The sequence below is a fragment of the Rhinatrema bivittatum genome, chromosome 2 (genome assembly GCF_901001135.1).
Source record: "Rhinatrema bivittatum chromosome 2, aRhiBiv1.1, whole genome shotgun sequence".
NCBI classification, from domain to species: domain Eukaryota; kingdom Metazoa; phylum Chordata; class Amphibia; order Gymnophiona; family Rhinatrematidae; genus Rhinatrema; species Rhinatrema bivittatum.
The window spans coordinates 90,605,004-90,628,622 of NC_042616.1; the positions used below are offsets into that span (position 1 = coordinate 90,605,004).

At 44.1% G+C, this 23,619-nt stretch overlaps 1 protein-coding gene across 1 annotated transcript in view; it reads left to right on the top strand.

Annotated features, from left to right (window-relative positions):
• Nucleotides 1-764: 764 nt before the first annotated feature.
• The window catches only part of GALNT11 (polypeptide N-acetylgalactosaminyltransferase 11), a 181,631-nt gene continuing 158,776 nt past the window's right edge, over nt 765-23,619 (top strand). The window contains exon 1 of the mRNA XM_029588437.1: nt 765-982. The gene's annotated coding sequence lies outside the window, so the exon portion shown is untranslated. The remainder of the gene's footprint in view (nt 983-23,619) is intronic.

Here is a 23,619-nt window from a genome sequence, read left to right on the forward strand (position 1 = left end):
CTACTTCCTGCAGACCAGCAAATCTTAACTGTATTGACCTGCTGGCCAAAAACGTAGATGTGATCCCTAGTTTCCTTCTTTGATACAGACATTTTCACATGATTAGGACTACTAACCAATGGCAGAACAGTTTCTAAAAATATTCAGTGACATCACAGTGAGCTCTGATTTCCTTGATGTTGCCACAGAACTGAATTTGTCTGGTTTTTCCTATAGAAACTAAAAGAAGGGTTTCTAAGAACCAGATATATTAAATATTTTTTTTCTCATTTTGGATCTATAGGGAAAATGCTTAGTACATAAGATTTTAAGCGCTGTGGATATTGGGGGCACATAAAAAGTGTGAGCCAGGAGTCGCTGGGTGCTCTGAATAAAGTTCAAAAGTTATTATGGAGGGGGACACACTTTTTTGAGGGGGGGGGGTGGAGTGATAAGGGAGTGGTAGAGGCAGACAGACACATGGACATGGTGATTTAGTAAGACCAGTTTTCCCTATAGGAAACTAGGATAAAAAGGCATTGGGTCAAATTTATCCCAACCTGTAGGTCAGAAAGAGAGGCAGAAGTGGATGCAAATAATAGAGGAATCTATTGTGCGTGATATCTTGCAAAAGCGATCCAGTTATTTTAGAGTGCAGAGTCTAATTACCTGGCAGTGGGCCACGTGGAATTACAGCTGGGGTGTGCTAATGTTACTGCAGTACAGCCAATAATAGTTACATTATGTGCTGAAAAGACAAAGGCGGTGAGGTGGTCGGGTTGCAGTTAGACATTAATCAGAGACTCAAGGTAGAATCATGAGGTTTTCGGTGAAGCAGCGTTTTGAAGCGCTGGAATTTGTGCAGCATTAAGCAAAGATCCTGAAGGGCAGGGTGGCAAGGACACTCTCCTGCAGAAAAGGCTGTTGTGGCTACAGCTGTCGGGGCACTGGAGCACAAGCTTGATTGTGGGCCGCTCAGCATTTTGTCTTAACACAGAAATTGGTGAGTGAATGCTTCTTAGGCAATATTAGGGAATCTTGATTCTTGTCTTGACTGGGAAAGCTAAAAGTAAGTGTCTAATGCATTATTTTAAACTGAATTTCATTGTGCTGCCATTAAAGAAAGCTCAGAAAAAAAAAAATGGACATGATGTTATGATGGGTAACATACATAGTATTCCTTGTCTTAGTGTTCTTATGTGTGACAGTGTAGTGTCACCACCCCATCAAACCTTCTCATTCATTTCTTTATGGCTTTAAAAATATTTTGGTTTTAATGGTATGAAGATTTTTTTTTCTAGGTAACTTATTTTAGCAGTAAATATCTGACAATTTTTTTGAAACTTGTAACAACAATCGCTAGCCAATACCTCAATTCTTGTTGCATTCCAGTTGCTCCCCTCTTGCAGGTGCTCAGACGTTCACGCTCACAAACCCATTCCTAGGAGAGGTGGAAAGAGTGTTTTATGGGTTTAAAAAGTTAGCAGGTAACTTTTAAACCGGCGTGCGCATTTGTCGGCCCGCGCCCAGTGACGCAGCTATTTTACAACATAGGTGAATATATGCGGGCATCCCCCCTTTTGAAGGATCTGGGGGTAACTGGGGGATGTACAGGCTATCAAACTGGGGGTGGGGGGTGGGAGGGGGTTGGGGGACCTGTCTGTTAACTGGGCGAACTGGAAACAGACTGGTAAAACTAGCAAATGCATCAGTGCGCGTCCCTTTTAAAATCCTGCCTCTTACGCAATAGAAGTGGGATTTGCACGGTGTATGCCCTCTTAAAATTCAGCTATTTTATAACAAGCTCGCATGCACTCGCCTATGTTATGCGTCACTGGGCGCGGGCTGATGAATACGCGCACCGGTTAAAAAGTTACTTTCTAACTTTTTAAACCCATAAAACACTCTTTCTACCTCTCCTAGGAATGGGCTCTTTTTTTTTTTTGGACATACACGCCATCCATTGTAGAAGTAACGTTATGCAGCAGGGGGCCCTGGCATGCGCCAGATCGCTTAAGTATATAGCTGCAAATTTCTGGTTAGCGTTCTGAAATGTCCATGTACTGCCCATGCCTTGCCCAGACCACACCCCCGCCCCCACCCCTTTTAGAGAAGTTCTGAGACGTGCGTGCAGAAGGCATTTCATGCGTATCAGGATGGCTTTTCAAATCCACTCCGTGCACCAACCCAGTGTATTTGCACATCCCCTAACGAGCATCGGGCTTTTAAAATTCACATTTTATTGTTTCAACAGGGTGCAAAATTTCCAGTCCCCAGTTCTGGAAAGTCGGAGCTGTAAAGGGACTCCCAGCAGATTACAGGGGTTGAGGAGACAGGACACTCCTGCCTCTTCCCCTTAGTAAGAGATGCTTTGACTGGGGGAGAAACTTGTGCACATAGGGCCTGATTTTAAAAAGCATTTACCTGTGTAAAGCTGGGTTTTATATGTGTAAATGCACTTTACTCTAGTAAGTGGGCTTTTGAAAATTTCTACAGTATGCCCCATTGAATTGTCCATAGGATTTACTCATGTAAGTGCACTTTACTCGAGAAAATGGCTTTTGAAAATTGCTATGATAGTATGTTACATTTATTTATTTATTTATGAGCTTTTATATTTTGACATTCGTGGGTACATCATGCCGGTTTACGATATAACTGAAAGGAGGAAATTAAAAAAACCATGGTGGGGGGAAGAGGGAGAAAATAGGAAGAGAGAAGGGGCGAGAGAAAAGAGGGAAAAAACAGGAAGAGGAGAAAAGGAACAGTACCTGATGAAAAACAACCGAGGAAACTCCTTTGGAAATTACCGAGGAAACTGCTTTGGAAATTACCTCCATGATCTTTAAAGAGTCATAAGGTTAAAATTAAAACTAAGAAATAGGGAAGTAACAGTCTGAATAACTGGAATGCTGAAGGCCAAACTTTCAGTAAACATAAACAATGTCTCAGCCTCCAAATGATTCCTTGGTCACTGTGACACTTCCAACCCATTAGTTTCTGAGATTCTGATGATGTGCTCTTTATTAATTAACTTTAGGTTATATGTTCTAAGATGATTATATACCACCTGTATTCTCTGTATTATTAACTAGCTAATCTGTACTAATTAGCTAAGACAAATAATCATTACTAATCGCCATTTGGTCGTCATTCTATTTAAACCCCTAAATGTAGCTTTAGTAAGAGCAGGAACTCAGGAAGTAAACAAGAAAAGGCTTGTGTCTGTTACAGCAAGGGTTCATAACATGGGATCCATGGACAAGTTTCTTGGTATTTGCAAACCAGGTGTTTATAAGTATTTTTTCTAGGGTGGAGGGTCCATGGCTTTCATCAGATTCTCATTAGTGGTACGTGACCCCAAAAGATTAAGGACCTCTATGCTACAGCCTCTGCTGAATAAACCATCATTTACTGAAGAAGCAAGAGACTGAAAATGTTTCTTTACCATATTGGCAAAGGGGATTTTGGCCATGCAATGAACTGGCTGAGGATGTGGTTAGTGCAGTTAGTGTAGCTGGGTTCAAAAAAGGTTTGGATAAGTTCTTGGAGGAGAAGTCCATTAATGGCTATTAATCAATTATACTTAGGGAATAGCCACTGCTATTAATTGCATCAGTAGCATGGGATCTTCTTAGTGTTTGGGTAATTGCCAGGTTCTTGTGGCCTGGTTTTGGCCTCTGTTGGAAACAGGATGCTGGGCTGGATGGACCCTTGGTCTGACCCAGCATGGCAATTTCTTATGTTCTTATGTTATTTATTTTATTTATTTATGGAATTTATATACCGGGAGTTCCTGTATACAATACATATCACTCCGGTTCACAGTTAAACGGTAATAACTACTGCCGTGTGGCAGTTTACATGGAACAAATTTTTTCATTGGAACAAATCAGAACTTGATATGAGAAGAATAAGCAAACCAACTAACTAGTTTCAAACTTTAAACATATAAGTAAGGCAATTTAGTCTTAGCTAAGTAGTGCAGAGAAAAAAATACATTAGAACCAATGGATCAGGGTAATTATGGGTTGTTATATCAGTTAGTTCTTAGCTCTCTGGGAATGCTTGCAGGAAGAGCCAAGTTTTTAATTTCGCCTTAAAAGTGGTGTGGCACGGCTCCAGGCGGAGGTCTGGTGGTAGGGAGTTCCAGAGGGACGGGCCCGCGGTTGATAGCGCGCGTTTTCTCAGTGAGGATTTTGCGGGCTGAGTAATCATTCTGTTTTGGTATGCACTTCTAGTCGGCTTGTCCGAAGTATGTAGTTGCAGCTTGAAGGTTAAGTTGAGTGGGGATATGTTATGAAGGGCCTTATGCATCATCATGCTGCTTTTGAACTGTATCCTGTATTTAATGGGGAGCCAGTGAAGGTGCTGGAGGATCGGGGTGATGTGGTCTCTTTTTTTGGCGTTGGTGAGAATTCTTGCTGTGGCATTCAGCATCATCTGGAGGGGTTTGGTAGAGCAGGCAGGAAGTCCCAGCAGAAGTGAGTTGCAATAGTCTAGTTTTGGGAGAATGATGGCTTGGAGTACTGTGCGGAAGTCTCTGTAACGTAGAAGTGGTTTTAGTTTCTTTAAAACTTGTAATTTAAAAAAGCATTCTTTGGTGGTGTTGTTGACGAATTTATTGAGGTTGAATCTGTCGTCTAATATCACACCCAGATCTCTGACTTGTGGTGAGGTGGTGTATCCTGAGGTGTCTGGAGAGTTGCTTGAGGTCTGTGAGGTATGTTTTTCCGGTGCTATTATCAGGATTTCTGTTTTGTTGGTGTTCAGAACCAGGTTGAGGCTGCTTAACAGCTCGTTGATGGATGAGAGGCATTTATTCCAGAAGGCCATGGTCTTGTGTAAGGTGTCGGTTATGGGGATGATAATTTGAATGTCATCCGCGTAAAGGAAATGGGTAAGCTTGAGGTTGGAGAGTAAGTGACAGAGTGGGAGAAGATAAATGTTGAAGAGGGTGGGGGAGAGTGAGGATCCCTGTGGTACTCCCATATTGGCTTGGATGGGATGAGATTCCTTGTTATTTATTTTGACTCTGTATGTTCTGTTCTCTAGGAAGGATTTAAACCAGTTGAATGCTGCTCCTGTGATGCCGATATCTGTGAGTCGTTGTAGTAAGCTAGTGTGATTCACGGTGTCGAACGCCGCTGAGAGATCCAGGAGTGCGAGAAGGCAAGGATGGCCTTTTTCAAGATTGAAGATGATGGTGTCAGCTAGAGTAGTTAATAGTGATTCGGTGTTCTTATTCTTCCGGAATCCAAATTGGTTATTGGTGAGGATATTGTTGTCATCGAGGAATTCCGAAAGTTGTCGGTTGACCACTTTCTCCATAATTTTGGCTAACATAGGAAGGTTTGCTATAGGTCTGTAGTTAGCAGGATCTGTTGTGGGAAGGTTGGGTTTTTTGAGGAGAGGTTTGAGCCTTGCAGACTTGAGTTGATTGGGAACTTGGCCTTGGGCGAGAGAGCAGTTAATGATATCTGTGAGTGGCTTGGCTACGATGTCAGGTATGTTCTTATGGCTACTGTCATTATCTTTATAGGGGACACAGAGATGTTTCAGAGGAGTTCTAGAAATGTTCGGCATTGTAATGTAAAGAGCCGTAAAGAGGTTTACTGCACCAAACGATATCATATCCATAGCTGCAAACAGATGCTGAGAGGGTTACTACAGGCTGAAGGAAGGGTGGGGGACGATGGAGAATAAGGATGAGGGAAGAAACAATGTAGGAGAGAAAGGATGCAGGACATTACATAGCATTTACTTGGACACATGAAAATGCCATAGATTACCTTCTATGTCATAAAGGAGTGAAGGCGTAGCCTAGTAGCTAGAGCAGTGGGCCTCGAACCTGGGAAGCTAAAGTTCAAATCCTGCTGTCGTTTCTTGTGACCTTGGGCAAAATTAATATCTGATTCACTAAGGCCTAGATTTTAAAAAGGTTACGTGCACCGGGCCTATTTTAAAAGGCCTGGTCACGCGCATAAATCCCCGGGACGCGCATATGTCCCTTTCCACGTCAGTACTAAATTAGCCAACATGTGACCAGTTTTGTTACTGTGTAGAAAAAACTGGAATTTTTGGTATAGAAGACTCTTTTGTGTCTATTGATGGATCAGGGCATTAAGTGCAACTTGTGTTGACAGGAATTGGGTTTTATGTAACGGAGAAGGGTCAAGAAGTAATTTCCGTTTATGTGAACGAAGTTGTCTTTCCAACAAGAGAATTTCCTTGGTTCTCATCTGTTTTTTCCAAGTGACATAAGAAATAATATCCCCAATCAATACAGCTTTAGCAGCATCAAAATATAATAAAGAGGTATCAGAGTAAATACTATTAAATTACACATACTCTTTCCAGCGATCGAATGGCTGTCCATCTTCGCCTTTCACACTGGCCATCTTCCCACGGGATCATCCACACAGAGGTCCACCTAGGTCCAGCCGGCCCCGGCACCCAAGGGCCCAACCTGCGGGGTACATGGGCTGGTATTGGTGAAGCTCCAGCCGGCCTCTGCCTCCCGTTTGGCCTCACCTATCGATGGTGGGGGCTTGTGGGGGTCCCTTCCCCCACAGGCCCCCACGGTGCAAGGGTCCACTCCAGCAACAGATATGGGGTACCCCTCCTCTGAGAACTCCTATTTGGGGGCTCTAGCAGGGCATCGATCTATTTGGGGGTCAGAAACCACATTGAAATCCCCTCCAAGAAGGATAGGTATATGAGAATAAGAGGCCAATAGATTAACTATCTGGTCAAAGAAAGCATGAGAATAGATATTTGTTGCATAAATAGTACCCAGAAGTATACGATGGCCAAATAGTTGACCCTCTACAAATATATAATGACTCTCGGGATCCTGCATCACTTTTAACTGTTGAAAATGTAAGGATTTATGTATCAATATTGCTACATCTGCTTTATGAGCAGTAGTGGAGGCATGATACAGTCACCCAACCCATTGTTTCTGCAGTTTAGTATGTTCAATAGTATGGAGCATTGAAAGGAGAGGATCACCTTGCTGGTGGCTGAAAGGAATCAGTACATTTTGCTTGGGCAATTTTTAAAAAAGTATTGGGTAGAAGTAAACTATTGGGGTATATTATTGTTACAACTGTCGCTGCCCGACGTCTCCACTCCGCCCTCCTTACCTCTCTGGCGACTCCTCCCGCGGTCGATGGACGTCTGGCTGCCGCGGCGTCTGCCTGCCGTCCTCTCTGGCGTCCTCGGTCCGGCTTGGGCGCTGCATCCCGCCATGTTGTTCAGCTACCATAGGGTGCGTGCGCCGCGCGGCCCTGCTTCTTATTCCTTCTTTGGCATGAAACTCAGGGGCGTCCCCCTGTGATGACGTCATGCATCCCGGATACAAAAGCCTACTCTGTTTGCTAGCTATTTGAGTTAGCAAGGGGGACTACTTACGGATGGGATTCGCTCTCCATACCTAGCTACTCCGCATCTCCTTAATTGGACTTACTCTATTGGGGTACCCGCTCCTCGGGGGCCTCTCTCTTTTCTTTCAGGTCGCTGTCTGGAACCGGTACTCGCTCTGCGAGGGCCCATGTTCCCGGACTTGCTGTTTGAGCTCACTTCTGCTTGGAAGAAATCGCTGCCTACACCATCAGTGAGTTACCATCTATATTCTCTCAGAGCTGTTCCCTTCCGGGAGAAACCACTGTGTGAGAAATCAACCAACGAGGTTCTATACCAGAACCCTGTGTATGCTCCACTGCACTCACTATCTCAGTTTCTCTCCACTACAGCACAGCTACTGAGGGATCGCTGTGTGTCCTGAGGGACTACAAACCCAGCTGGGCTTCATCTCTACTCACTACTGCCACCTCTGGTGGCTTCTCAACTCTGTTTAATAAAAGATAATTCTGTGTTGTGTGTCCTAAAGCTGAGCCTGACCTGTGGCCCCTCACGGGACTCTCCCCGTGGGCGTGGTCATCTACTACAGTGTCCAAGGGTTCACCCAAAACCTTACAAACAATAACAATTATTTAGTGTGTTGTGTGTTTATGCTTTTAATAGTCAGTAAGGCAGCTAATAAGCAGAGGTTAGTGTGTTTGTATATCAAACCATTACAGTTGATACAAAATACCGCAGCTCACATTCTCACAAGCACACCTCTAAAGCAACACATTTCCCCTATTTTATACAATTTGCATGGATTACCTATCAAATACCGGATATTGTATAAAATACCAACCATAATCTATTCTTTATTAAATAATCCTAACTCCATATGGCTTTGCTCTATTTTAAGAATCTACAAACCTCCAATAGAACTCAGATCCTCAAATAAGAGTCTCCTAGATGTGCCATCTGTAAGGCTAGTAAGATTGAATGTAACCTGACAAAGAGCCTTTTCGGTTGCGGGACCAATACTTTGGAATGCATTGCCGAATTCATTACATCAAATCTCCAATAGTAAAGATTTAAAAAAATCACTAAAAACATATCTGTTTAAAGAAGCATTCAAAGTTATAGAATAAGAGGCAAGATATTCTTTCTTCTACTACTCTTCTTTAGTTGATTTAACTACCTTTATTTTCTATCTGTTCTGTTTTTAGTAAAGTAAATGTTAACCTAAATACATAAAAAGTTTTGTTTTATATTAATATTGATTTGTTACCAATGTATTTTTATTCAGACTTTATTTTATTTCATTGTTATTACTATCTTAAATTTCTTTTTAGTTTATTTTAATTTTATCTTATTTCATTTTATTTTGTTATTTTGATATTTTGAATTAATTGTAAACCGTTTTGTTCACATTTATTTGCCATAACGGTATATAGAAAGTTTTAAATAAATAAACCCTCCCACTCCTCTCCCACACACCCCTAGCTCATCCTTTAATTTATAGGCAGGTGCCACTTTCACACTAAAAAAAAAAAATCAGCCTTTTAATTTCACTTCACGAATTCCCCACACCTTATTGAGAACCTAAAACTTAACTAGGAACTGATCAAATTTGAGATGAAGGCAGCAGTCCAGCAGCAAGAGGGGGGCCTCCCAGTCTTTTGTATCGAGTGTCACATGTATGATTTTTTGTCCACCAGTGAGAAGTTGTACGTGTGCATCCAATGCAAGGAGCTCCTGTCTCTCAGAGAACGAGTGATTTCTGGAGGCTAGAGTGGCAGACCTGGAGGAGCTGAGGCAGACAGAGAGGTATATAGATAAGACCTTCAAGCACATTGTAGCCAAGTCCCAACTTCAGATTGGCAGCCCTGGTGCTGCCTTGGAGGAAGAAAGTCTCATGATCAGAGAGCATCAACCTGGTGCAGCAGGAAAGGATCCTGTAGCAAGGATCTGCTCTCCAGGTGGTGCATTGTCCTTTCGCACTGTGGTTGTGTCTCTCAGGGCTACTGCTCAGGAGGGAAGGGTTAGGTCGGCCAACAAGGTTGGTAATTCGATTATTAGGAATGTAGACAGCCAGGTGGCTGGTGGGTGTGAGGATCTCATGGTAACATGCCTACCTGGTGCGAAGAGGGCGGACCTCACGCGTCACCTAGATAGGATTTTAGACAGTGCTGGGGAGGAGCCGGCTGTCATGGTACATGTGGGCACCAACGGTATAGTAAAATGTGGGAAGGAGATTCTGGAAGCCAAATTTAGGCTCTTAGTGTTGGGTTTGTGGCATATTGTGGACCCTTGGTCGAAGTGGCGATGATTCCTCCCATGGGGAGGGGCCCCGTGGGGAACCACAACGATTGGCTAGACTCTTAGTAAGCAGACACTGAGGAAAGAAAGCTTTTATTCTACTGCTGTTGATGAGTCTGAATCTTGCCCAAGGAATGGACAGTGCTGTAGTCCAGCGATATCACAGTAAGCTCAGACAGTTTCTGTTGATGAAGGTCTCACCCAAATGTAGCAAAGGTCCGGTAGTGTTCTGCAGCGCGGGATAGGCCGTAAACCTGAAGGGTGGAATGAGGAGAGCTGGAGCGAAGTGATACTCACGGAGTAGCAGTACTGATAACTTCCTACGGTAGCTGAATGAAGAGAGGGACTCGAGGTCCGAGGTACAGGATACCCTGAGCAGAATAGGCCCACGAGGAGCAAGTACCTAGGAGTGCTGAGGGTTCCTGAAAGAAAGCAGACAGGACCCCCGAGGGGCGGGTGTCCTTAAAGTTAGGCAGATTAACCCCGGAGGGCGAGTAGAAGCGAGGGGACCCGAGGAGCGGGTACCCAGAGCTTCCGTAGGAGTGAGATACCCCGGAGGGTAGTGAGGAATCCAAGCGAGCAGCTTAGAAGTGGTCAGAGTAGCAAAACCGAAGTCCTTGCTAATTCGTTGTATTGGAGCGGAGCGGAGGTTTAAATACCCTGAGGTACTAACGTCATGCGGTGGGGCCGCCCCCGAGGTTCCCGCCATGACGTATTCAAAAACGTAGGCAGCATGAGCGCGCATGCCCTAGGAGGCTTCAGGAAGAAGCATGGCGGACGGGGACGCCCATGCTGGCTCAGAGATGTTGAAGGTTTCGTCAAACAGCAGCGGAGGCAGCCATCCTTCCAAGGGAGGAGGAAAAGGGTAAAAGAGAGGTGAGGCAGAGCGGTCACAGCCGTCTGCAACCGAAGGATGCAACAGTACCCCCCTTCAAAGGGCCCCCTCCAGGACCTCTTCCTGGTAGTCTGGGTTTTCGAGGGTGTGCGAGATGAAATTGACATACCATGTCTTTATCCATGATGTTGGCCAGAGGCTCCCTTGAGTTTTCTTCTGGTCCATAACCCTCCCAGGAGATGAGGTATTCCCACATCTTGCCTCTCTTATGGACATCCAAGATGTCATGTACAGCATACTCAATATCATCCTCCGTGTCCAGGTTAGTGGGTTCTGGGGTCTCCTTAGAGAACTCTGAATCAAGGGTTTTAACAGAGAGACATGGAAGGCGTTATGTATTCTCATTGATGGGGGTAGTTTCAAACTGTACGTCAGATTTCCCAAGCACCGAAGGATATCAAAGGGTCCCACATAGCGAGGTGCAAAACGTGCTGAAGGTAGTTTAAGGCAGAGAAACTTGGTACTCAGCCAGACTTTGTCTCCAGGCTGAAACTGAGGCACCTCTCGATGGTGAGCATCATAGATCTTTTTTGCTTTCTGTCCTGTTTTAAGGAGTAGATCCTTCGTTTGCTTCCAAAGCTGAAATAACTCTGCTGCAGTGGCCTCTGCGGCAGGAGAAGCCACTGATAAAGGAATTGGCAGAGGAGGAAGCGATTGTCATCCATAGATGAGTTAGAAGGGAGAAGACCCCATAGATGTAGCAGGATGCGAGTTGATAGCAAATTCTGCCCAAGGCAGCAGTTCCACCCAGTCACTCTGTCTTGAATTAACGTAGGACCTTAAAAACTATTTAAGCGTTCTGTTCATTCTTTCAGTCTGTCCATTAGACTGAGGGTGGTAAGCAGAGGTCAAGTCCAAGGAGATGTCAAACTTTTGACATAGGGTTCTCCAGAACTTAGCAGTGAATTGTACTCCTCTGTCGGGCAGAATATGCTTAAGCATTCCATGAAGGCGGAAGATATGTTTGATGAAGAGTCTCACTAACTCCATGGCTGAAGGTAATCCTGGTAAGGCTACAAAATGTGCCATCTTGGAGAAGCGATCAACGGTGACCCAAATGGTATTATTCCCATTGGAGAATGGTAAGTTTACCACAAAATCGTTTGCTATATGTGTTTGCTTCAACCCCAGCGCTGGCAGGGGTTGAAGCAAACCCCAAGGACGTCCGGCTGGTGGCTTTTGCTTGGTGCAGACAGTGCAGGAACCCACATAAGCTTGTACATCCTTTTTCATGGATGGCCACCAGTAATATCGCTGTAACATGGCCAAAGTACGACTCTGTCCAGGATAGCCAGCCAGGCGGGAATGGTGCGCCCACTTCAACAGTTTCTTCCTTTGATTTCTAGCCACAACTGTCTTCCCAGTGGGTACAACACGAGTGGCTACAAGAACCACCTTCTCGAGATCAATAATGTGATGGGGTTTGTCAGGCACATCCTTAGGGGAGAAGGCTCGTGACAGGGCATCAGCCCGGGTGTTCTTCTCTCCCAGACGGTATTTCAAAAGGAAATCAAATCTGTTAAAGAACAGTGACCATCTTGCTTGATGGTGATTGAGTCGTTGTGCATATCTGAGGTACTCCAAGTTCTTGTGATCGGTGTACACTACCATCTGATGTTGTGCGCCTTTCAGCCACCACTCCTCAAAGGCCAGCTTAATTGCGAGTAACTCTTTGTCTCTGATTCCATAATTTCTTTCGGCAGGCGAGAACTGCCTTGAGAAGAAGGAGCAGGGATGGAACATGTTGCATTCGCTGTACTGGCTCAAAACCGCTCCCACGCTGATGTCCGATGCGTCGACCTCGACGATGAATGGGAGATGCGGGTCTTTATGGCGGAGGCATGGCTTCTTTTGAAAAGCCTCTTTGAGAGACAGGAAGGCCGATATTGCTTCAGGAGACCACTTGGCAGGGTTGGCTCCCTTTCTGGTCATTGCAGTGAGAGGGACCGTCAATGATAAAGGAACGGTAGTAGTTCGTGAAGCCCAAGAAGCGGCGCAGTGCCTTCAGGCCTGTAGGTTGGGGCCAATCTCGGATGCGTTCTAATTTCTTGGGGTCCATCTGAAACCCGTTTTTTGAAACAATGTATCCCAGGAAGGGTACAGATTCCTTGTGGAACTCACACTTCGCGTATAAGTGGTACTCCCATAGGCGTCTTAAAACCTTGACATCCTCTTGATGTGTTTGTAGATCCTGGGAGAAGATCAGGATGTCATCAAGATACACTACTACACATTGATATAGTAAGTCCCGTAAGATGTCGTTCATCATATTTTGAAAGACTGCAGGTGCGTTACTTAGTCCGAAGGGCATGATGAGATATTCGAAGTGTCCATCGCGGGTGTTAAAGGCTGTCTTCCATTTGTCACCTTCACGAATGCGAACCAAGTTGTAAGCTCCTTTTAGATCCAGTTTAGAAAATATCTTGGCTCCCTGGAGTCTGTCAAATAGTTCAGAAATTAAGGGCAGGGGATACCAGTCCTTGATGGTAATTTCATTCAGACCCCTATAGTTGATGCAGGGACGTAAAGTGGCAAATTTTTTTCCCACAAAAAAGAATCCTGCACCAGCCGGGGATTTGGAGGGTCTGATAAATCCTTTTTGAAGGTTCTCTTGTATATAGGCGGACATGGCCTTAGTCTCAGCTGCAGAAAGAGGGTAAACTCTTCCTTTTGGAGGCTCCGTATTGGGTTTCAGGTTTATAGCATAGTCAAAAACTCTGTGAGGTGGAAGTACCTCTGCTGCTTGTTTAGAGAAGACATCCTGGAAGGAGGTGTATTGTGGAGGTAAACCTGGTAAAGATGGTGTAGTAGGCATGCATATTAGCGGTGAGACTTCTGTGAGATATCAGCCATGACAGACAGGTCCCCACCGGGATAATTCCAGCGTTGCGCAGTTAAACTGTGGCATATGATCTTGTAGCCAGGGCAGTCCAAGTACCACTGGATGCATGGCCTTTTCCAATACGAGGATGGTGTGAAGAGAGTGTGTAAAGAGATGGCGTAAAGAGAATGTAAAACTGGCCTGGGTAATCAATGAAACCTCTCCTGGCAGTGGTTCCCCATGGATTGAAGACAATAGCAATGGCTTAGCTATTGGTGTGGTAGGAATCTGTAGATGTTCTACTAAGCGTTTTAAGATGAAATTTCCTCCAGCTCCAGAGTCTATGAGGGCAAGGGTCTGAAACTCAAGGCTTCCGCAGATAAGTGAGACTGGTAGATATAATGGAGGAGTTTGAGTGGTGAGGCCTAGGAGGAGTCCGCCTTCGGATCCTAAGCCTGTCAGTTTCCCAGACAGATGGGACAGGTTTGGACGGCGTGGCCTGATTGGCCACAGTACATGCATAACCCCATGCGTTTGCGGAATCGTCTTTCTTTAGAAATTAAATGACTTCGGCCTTGTTGCATAAGCTCATCTTCTTCTAAGGGAGCAGACGGAGGGTTGAGGCACTTGGCACAGGTTTAGGATGGTTAGCTCCCGGGACGGGCTTCCAAGGACTCTTAGCCTCTTGAGTCCAGTCTCGAATACGGCGGTTTTTCTCCCAGCCAGTTCCATGAGAGATTCAAGGGTATCAGGCAGATCACGAGCCACCGGTTCATCCTTTAAATGAGAGTTGAGACCCTCCATGAAGATAGCACGTAAACATCCTGTGTCCCAGTGTAGTTCGGATGCTAAAGTCTTGAATTCGATCACATAGTCTGTTAGCGGCTTATTACCTTGCTGGAGATTAAGCAGAGCAGATCCAGCAATGGTCTGGCGAGCCAGGTCATCGAAGACAGACTTGAAAAGTTTCAGAAATCCTGATAGGTCATTCAGGATAGGATCTTCACGTTCCCATAATGGTGAAGCCCAAGCCAAGGCTCTTCTTTCAAGTAGAGATAGGATATAGGTGGTCTTGGAAGCTTCTGTGGGAAAGAGGGTAGGTAGCAAAGAAAAATGCATACTGCATTGGTTGACAAACCATCTACACATGCTTGCTTCACCCGTGAAGCGGGTAGGCGTGGATAACAGTACGGTGGTCTTGACAGTCACCACCAGAGACAGCAATTCTTTTACTGGAGTTGCCGAAGTATTCAGTTGTGCATGTAACTGATTGAAGGCAGCAGCCAGGCTTTCCAGAGACTTTTGTTGCTCAGTGATCCACTGGGCTAGGCCAGGAAAGGCCTGCAAGACTGCGAGCTGAGCCAAGTCCATGGAGTTAGCAATCTGTTGGGTTTATGGCATATTGTGGACTCTTGGTCGAAGTGGCGATGACTCTTCCCATGGGGAGGGGCCCCGTGGGGAACCATAACGATTGGCTAGACTCTTAGTAAGCAGACACTGAGGAAAGAAAGCTTTATTGTACTGCTGTTGATGAGTTTGAATCTTGCCCAAGAAACAGACAGTGCTGTAGTCCAGTGATATCATAGTAAGCTCAGAGAGTCTCTGTAGATGAGGTCTCACCCAGATGTAGCAAAGGTCCGGTAGTGTTCCACAGCGCGGGATAGGCCATGAACATGAAGGGTGGAATGAGGAGAGCTGGAGCGAAGTAATACTCACAGAGACACAGTGCTGATAACTTCCTTCAGTAGCTGAATGAAGAGAGGGACCCGAGGTCCGAGGTGCAGGATACCCTGCGCAGAATAGGCCCTTGAGGAGCGAGTACCAAGGAGTGCCGAGGGTTCCTGAAAGAAAGCAGACAGGATCCCCGAGGGACGAGTGTCCTTAAGGTTAGGCAGATTAACCTCAGAGGGCGAGTAGAAGCAAGAGGCCCCAAGGAGTGGGTACCCAGAGCTTCCATAGGAGCGAGATACCCCGGAGGGTAGTGAGGAATCCAAGCAAGCAACTTAGAAGCGGTCAGAGTAGCAAAACCGAAGTCCTTGCTCTTTGTATTGGAGCGGAGGTTTAAATACTCGAAGGTACTGACGTCATGCGGTGGGGCCGCCCCTGAGGTTCCCGCCATGACATATTAAAAAATGTAGGTAACGTGCGCACGCATGCCCTAGGAGGCCTCAGGAAGAAGCATGGCGGGCGGGGAGGCCCATGCTGGCTCGGAGACGCCAAGGGTTTTGGCAAACAGCAGCGGAGGCAGCCATCCTTCCAAGGGAGGAGGAAAAGGGTAAAAGAGAGATGAGGCAGAGCGGTCGCAGCTGTCTGCGACCAACGGACACAACACTTAGGTAGAAAGCTGAAATCCAGAACCTCCAGGGTAGCTTTCTCTGAAATGCTCCCTATTCCACGCGCAGGTCTCCAGATGAGACGATGGTGCAAGGAAAAGTGATTCAGTTTTCTAAGGAACTGGGAAACCTTTTGGGGAAGGGGGAGTCTTTTCCGAAGGGATGGGCTCCACCTTAACCAAGGTGGAACCAGACTGCTGGCGCTAATCTTTAAAAAGGAGATAGAGCAGCTTTTAAACTAGAACAAAGGGGAAAGCTGACAGTCGCTCAGCAGCACATGGTTCGGAGGGAGATATCTTCAAAGGATATTAATGATGCATTAGAATTAGGGTATCCCAGCAGAGAGGTTCCAATAATAAGAAAAGTAGTCCAAGTGCCTGTAATTAAAAGCTCACCTGAGCTAAAAAATTCCAATTTATCCCTATCAATTAAAAAGCAGAATGAAAATACAAACAAAAAACACACTTTGACATGTTTGTATGCTAATGCCAGAAGTCTAAGAAGTAAGATGGGAGAATTAAAATGTATAGCAGTGAATGATGAAATAGACTTAATTGGCATCTCAGAGACATGATGGAAGGAGGATAACCAATGGGACAGTGCTATACTGGGGTACAAATTATATCACAATGAAAGAGAGGAGCATCTGGGAGGCTGGGTGGTGCTTTATGTCTGGGATGGCATAGAGTCCAACACGATAAAGATCCTGCATGAGACTAAATGCCCTATTGAATCTTTATGGATAGAAATTCCTTATCTGCTGGGGAAGACTATAGTGATAGGAGTATACTACCGTCCACTTGGCCAAGATGGTGAGACAGACAATGAAATGCTAAGAGAAATTAGTGAAGCTAACAAAATTGGTAGTGCAGCAGTAATAATGGGAGATTTCAATTACCCCAATATTGACTGGGTAAATGTAACATCAGGACATACTAGAGAGATAAAATTCCTGGATGGAATAAATGACAGTTTTATGGAGCAATTTGTTCAGGAACTAAAGGGAGAGGGAACAATTTTAGAACTAATTCTCAGTGGACACAGGATTTGGTGAGAGAGGTAACAGTGGTGGGGCCGCTTGCCAACAGTGATCATAATTTGATCAAATTTGAATTAATCCACGGCTCTAGTGCTAAACTTTCAAAAGGCAAACTTTGATAAAATGAGAAAAATAGTTAGAAAAACTGAAAGGAGCAGCTACAAAGGTAAAAAGTGTGCAAGAGGCGTGGACATTGTTAAAAAATACCATCCTAGAAACACAGTCCAGATGTATTCCACACATTAAGAAAGGTGGAAGGAAGGCAAAACGAATACCGGCATGGTTAAAAGGTGAGGTGAAAGAAGCTATTTTAGCCAAAAGATCTTCATTCAAAAATTGGAAGAAGGAACTAACAGAAGAAAATAGGATAATGCATAAGTGTTGGCAAGTTAATGTAAGATATTGATAAGACAGGCTAAGAGAGAATTTGAAAAGAAGTTGGCTATAGAGGCAAAAAGTCACAGTAAAAACGTTTTTAAATATATCCAAAGCAGAAAGCCTGTGAGGGAGTCAGTTGGACCATTAGATGATAGAAGGATTAAAGGGGCACTTAGAGAATATAATGCCATTGCGGAAAGATTTAAACAATTACTTTGCTTTGGTGTTTACTGAAGAGGATGTTGGGGAAATACTCATTCCGGAGAAGGTTTTCATGAGTAATGATTCAGATGGACTGAACCAAATCACAGTAAACCTAGAAGATGTGGTAGGCCTGATTGTGAAACTGAAGAGTAGTAAATCACCTGGACCAGATGGTATACACCCCAAGGTTCTGAAGGAACTAAAAAATGAAATTTCAGATATATTAGTAAAAATTTGTAACCTACCATTAAAATCATCCATTGCACCTGATGACTGGAGGGTGGCTAATATAAGCCCAATATTTAAAAAGGGCTCCAGGGGCAATCCGGGAAACTACATACCAGTTAACCTGACTTCAGTGCCAGGAAAAATAGTGGAACGTGTTCCAAAGATCAAAATCACAGAACATATAGAAAGGCATGTTTTAATGGAACTAAGTCAGCATGGCTTTACCCAAGGCAAGTCTTGCCTTACAAATCTTCACTTTTTTGAAGGGGTTAATAAACATGTAAATAAAGGTGAACCGGTAGATGTAGTATATTTGGATTTTCAGAAGGCATTTGACAAAGTTCCTCAGAGGCTTCTAGGAAAATTAAAAAGTCATGGGATAAGCAGAGATGTCCTTTTGTGATTTACAAACTCGTTAAAATACAGGAAACAGAGAGAAGGATTAAATGGACAATTTTCTCAGTGGAGGAGGGTAGGCAGTTGAGTGAGTCAGGGATCTGCATTGGGACCGTGCTTTTCAATAAATTTATAAATGATCTGGAAAGGAATACAATGAGTGAGGTAATTAAATTTGCAGATGATACAAAATTATTCAGAGTAATTAAATCACAAGCAGATTGTGATAAATTGCAGGAGGACCTTGTGAGACTGGAAAATTGGGCTTCCAAATGGCAGATGAAATTTAATGTAGATAAGTGCGAGATGATGCATATAGGGAAAAATAACTCATGCTGTACTTTCACGATGTTAGGTTCCATATTAGGAACTACCACCCAGGAAAGAGATCTAAGGATCATAGTGGATAATACATTGAAATTGTCGGCTCAGTGTGCTGCAGAGGTCAAAAAAGCAAACAGAATGTTAGGAATTATTAGGAAGGGAATGGTGAATAAAATGGAAAATGTCACAATGCCTCTGTATCGCTCCATGGTGAGACTGCACCTTGAATACTGTGTACAATTCTGGTCGCTGCATCTCAAAAAAGATATAGTTGTGATGGAGAAGGTACAGAGAAGGGCAACCAAAATGATAACAGGGATGGAACAACTCCCCTATGAGGAAAGACAAAAGAGGTTAGGACTGTTCAGCCTGGAGAAGAGATGGCTGAGGGGTGATACGATAGAAGTGTTTAAAATCATAAGAGGTCTAGAACGGGTAAAGTGAATTGGTTATTTACTCTTTCAGATAATAGAAGGACTAGGGGGCACTCCATGAAGTTAGCATGTAGCATATTTAAAACTAATCAGAGAAAGTTCTTTTTCACTTAATGCACAATTAAACTCTGGAATTTGTTGCCAGGGGATGTGGTTAGTGCAGTTAGTGTAGCTGGGTTTAAAAAAAGGTTTGGATAACATCTTGGAGGAGAAGTCCATTACCTGCTATTAATCAAGTTGACTTAGAAAATAGCCACTTCTATTACTAGCAACAGTAGCATGGAATAGACTTAGTTTTTGGGTACTTGCCAGGTTCTTATGGCCTGGATTAGCCACTGTTGGAAACAGGATGCTTCATGGACCCTTGGACTGACCCAGTATGGCATGTTCTAAGTGCTATGTCAGCTTGAAAACGCTGCATAACCTGAAAGAGTTTGAAGCATTTCACCACATTACCGATACCACACATATTCCATGAAATACATTTAAGAGTCTTAGCCATCCTCCCCCTCCAATGAGAGAAAATAAGAAAAAAGAATGTGCATTATTATTGAGTAAAGGAGAGAGACCCCCAGCCTAGGTCACCCCCTAAGAGAAACTGCATGGAATAGGACCTGTGAAAAGGACTCATGAAAATTAAACATATCTGTGGTCAAACCATATGACTGCAAAAAGAAACAGAAAAGTAAGAAAAGTACATTTAAAAGCCTTCTGGAATCCACACAGAGGGACTCATGTTTCATGCCACGAGGACTCCTCTCCCCCTGAAACCCAGAAAAAATCAGCAATGAAAAAGGAATGTTATAAAAATGACAAAACAAAACAAAAAAATAAAAAAGAGAAGGAGCAACCAAACCAACTGTCTGTAGGCCTGTTAAATACCGAAGGTATAAATGTAATCAACAGTGACAAGCAGCCAAACAGCATAAGGAAAAGAATAGTCAAGTACTGTCCATGTTTTGAAGGGGAAAATGCAGCATCTTGTGGAATAGCGAAAAGATGCGCCTTGCCTTGATGCATGACCTGTAATTTAGCAGGAAATAAAAGTGTAATGCGCAGATTTTTCTTGATCAGTTGTGTGCAGATCAAGGATCTTCTCTGCTATGCTAGCAGAATAGACCCGAAAAAATGGAATCTTTCTTCCCTCATATTGCAGATCACACAATTCTCTATATGCCCAAAAAATGTCAACCTTATAGGCAAAGTTGAGAACATGAAAGATGACCACATGGGCTTTAAGGTTCCGGCCATCTTGTGAAGAATGTGGTTGTTGTGGTGGACCCATTCTATGCGCTCTCTCCAGAAGTAAGGGTCCCTTAATCAGAGGGAGAACCAGGGCTTGTGGCAGCCATTTTTCCAGGGTCTCCATGAGTCAAGAATGAGGAACAAACTAGGGAAAGCCAATCAGTCTAAAATTATTCTGCCAGGAATGGTTCTCTAACTCATCTACTTTCGCCAGTAGAAGCTCTTTAGAAGTTGTGAGTTCTATGATTGTACCTTCCAGGGCTTGCACACAGTCTTCCAGCCCAGATATTCTGTGTTCTGCATCAGTGAGACTCTGCTTAACCCCAGCAATAGGGGATCCTATGCCGACAGTTTATTTAATCGGCCTTCCAGGGCAGCAACAGTTATGGCTACTAAGTCGGTAGACTCCATAGTCGGCACCGCAGCCTCCAATGCTCTGCTTGCTGTATCGACATCCTCAAGGTTGGCCATTTTGAGCTCTCCTGGTCTTGTTTTCTCCCAATCCCTTTGCACTGCTTGCATCGACATTCAGGGCGCTATCCCCAAAAGGGCACCGACTCAACAAAATTGGGAGGTAAGAAAAGCAGTTGCTGTCAAGTCGCAGGGTTTGCGCTGCAATAAAAAGCTTATTTATGAGCAAAATGGGGGAAGGAGTCCCTGGAGAGAAGGCAGCATGCAACCAGTCTCTCTCACTGCATCACGTGAACCCCCATCCATGGACAGAATTTAATAGGAAGTCCTTTATTAAACATATTGATCTCCATTTTAAAAAATGACTCCCATTCTTGTGTTGATGGCAAAACTTTTAAAAATTGGGTTTGTTGCATCTGCAGTGTAATGTAGTATTGTAGACAAAATCAAGGAGATTTTATCAATAGATTATTTATTTGTGGCAAGGGCCTCTAATTAAGCAAATGGTAATTTTATTTATTTATTTATTTATTTATTTAAAGGTTTTTATATATCGAAAGCCGTTTGCACATCGTATCGGTTTACAGAAAACTAAAACTTTTGACAGTGTCATTAAACAGAATTTTTTGGCACTGCCATTACATAGAACAGTAAACTTTGCATACAATAGATAAACATCAGCAAACAGAAACTGGGTAACTATTTACAGTTTGAGATGGGTAATGCCCATCTCAAGGAGCTGACCAGATAAATTACTGGCCAAAGAATTTATTTACAAACAGTCTGTCTCTCTCACACACATACCAGTCACGTCCCTGACAAGTCTCTGTCACACACACACACACACCAGTCACCTCCCTGACCAGTCTCTGTCTCACATACACAGACACCAGTCATCTTCCTGACCAGTCTGTCTCTTTCACAGAAACACATCACCTCTGACTAGTCTCTCTCTCAATCACACGTATGCTCTCTCACTTACATACAAGCTCTCAATCACACATAAATGCTCTTGCTCCCATTCTACCACACACTGATATGTGTGCCTGAGTTTGAAACCAACATGGAGACTATGGCTCTCCCAGAATCCTGTGCAGCCTTGGCCTGCTTGCAATTCTGGCCATGGGAGCCTTAAATGCCCTATTGACCCGGATTTGGAGAAACTACAGGAGACATCTGAACTGCAGCAGGAGATGTAAAAAACTTATGATGTAAGGTCATGGGGTCACAGAAAAGCAGGAGGAAAAGGTTAAAATCTCACAGGCTAATGTTTCCACTAATTGGTACCAGCAAAACCAGTGTCTTGGATACCTCCCTGAGGGTGGAAACCTGACAGGACAAAGGACTAACAGAAGATTGATGTGAACCTCAGGCAAGTGGGCCTCAATTTGGGAGGGGGATCAGGGTAACAGGTTTAATTTATCTTGTTTTGACACAAGAAACTTAATACGTGGTACTCCCATGGATCCCTATTAGGGATTATTGTATGTTTTACCTATAAAAAAGCAGCACTCACTGACATACAGTGAGACACAGAGTAGTGCTTTTCTACAGTGAGAACTGTGGCTCTGTTCCTCACAAAGGTACCTGCATTGCTTATTGATATGCAATAATAAATTTAAATTTGTTTCTACTAAATTTGGTATGGTACGTTTGTGTTCACAGAGAAGCGCCTAAGCTGATTTAGTGCTCAACAACACACACAAAGCTGCCACTCTCACACACACCCAAACTCACGTCGAGCCTCTTCTCATTGTTAGGCCCAATAAGCCTGGCCTCCGCTCTTCAGCCGCTGCTGGCCTGGCCTCTGGCAGCAGCATGCAGTGTCTCTCTGCTCTTCAGCCCTGCTGAAGCACTCCCCTACCAACTGTATCAGCCAGTCTGCCCCTGGGGAGAAGGGAAGCACAAGTGGGGCAGTGGGACACCTGGAGCTGCGACACACCTGCCGGTACTTGGCGACACACTCAGTGGGACACCGGGAGCTGCGACACATCTGCTGGTGCTTGGTGACACACCGGTTAAGAATTGCTGCGCTAGCAGAATATTTCACCTCGGTCACACACACAAAAGAAAGACCCTCACTAAAAACAGAATAAAAAGACCATAAAGTATAAACAAAAGTGTGCATACAAAAACTAAACTAGAAACCACAAGACGACACTCAGTATCCAGTACCACAATGGAAAAACAGAACTATTACCATTCCTCATGAAACAAACAATAAAATCAAGAAATATAAAACATCAATCATAATAAAACAAACTAATAAAAATAAATATTTCAAAACTGATGAATAGAACATCCAGTAATTAAAAACTCATATTCAAATATTTTAAACTATTCCAAACTGCAATAAAATGCTTTAAAAAAGCAGACATCAAACAACACCCAACAATTAAAACTAATAAGTATAAAAAAATCCCCCACTCCATACCTGGGAAATTTTAATTTCCAGTCACCATGCAATTGTCATGGATTAGTGGGGGGAAGGAGGAGGACATAAACTTTCTCCTCTCTCTCATTTACATATACTTCCTAACACTCATGCACATTCACACTCACACGCATACACAAGCATGCACATACAGAGGCAGCAGAACACCTTTTCGGTTGGAGGCCCAAATAAACCAACCGCCGCCCCTGCTTCCCCAAGTGCCCTGCTCACTGATGCAAGTGGAGTAAAAAGCTGATATGACCATGACCACAGTTGCCCACCCCATGCTGCTGCCTATTCATACACACATATGCCCAGTCACTCATATACATACATGCCCACACACATGCCCATAGATGCTCATTCATCCACACACCCACACATGCAAATACTCATTCACACACACTTGTCCACAGACACACAGATGCTCATTCACAAACATGTCCTCAGACACACACGCATTCATTCACACATGTAAACGCGCATGCACACACTCACAGACAAACAGAAGCTTATTCACACACATGCCCGCACACACAAACTCATTCATACGCATGCTTACTCTTTTCTCCCTTCAGAACAAGTAACAGTAGCCTCCTCCTTGGGCACCCTCCGCTACTAGGACACCTCTATCTCTCCTGCAGGGGTAACACAGCTCCTGCCTTCAGCTGGACACACCTGGCTGAAGATATTGCCGTTTCTGATCTTTCAGGCCATGCGGCGCAGCCAACACTATTCTACCTCCTGAAGCCTATTTTCTTTGGGCTGCATGGGCTAATGCTGCTGTTGCTGTTTATTCTGTGTGGTGGCCGGCCCAGCAGATGCTAATCTGCCG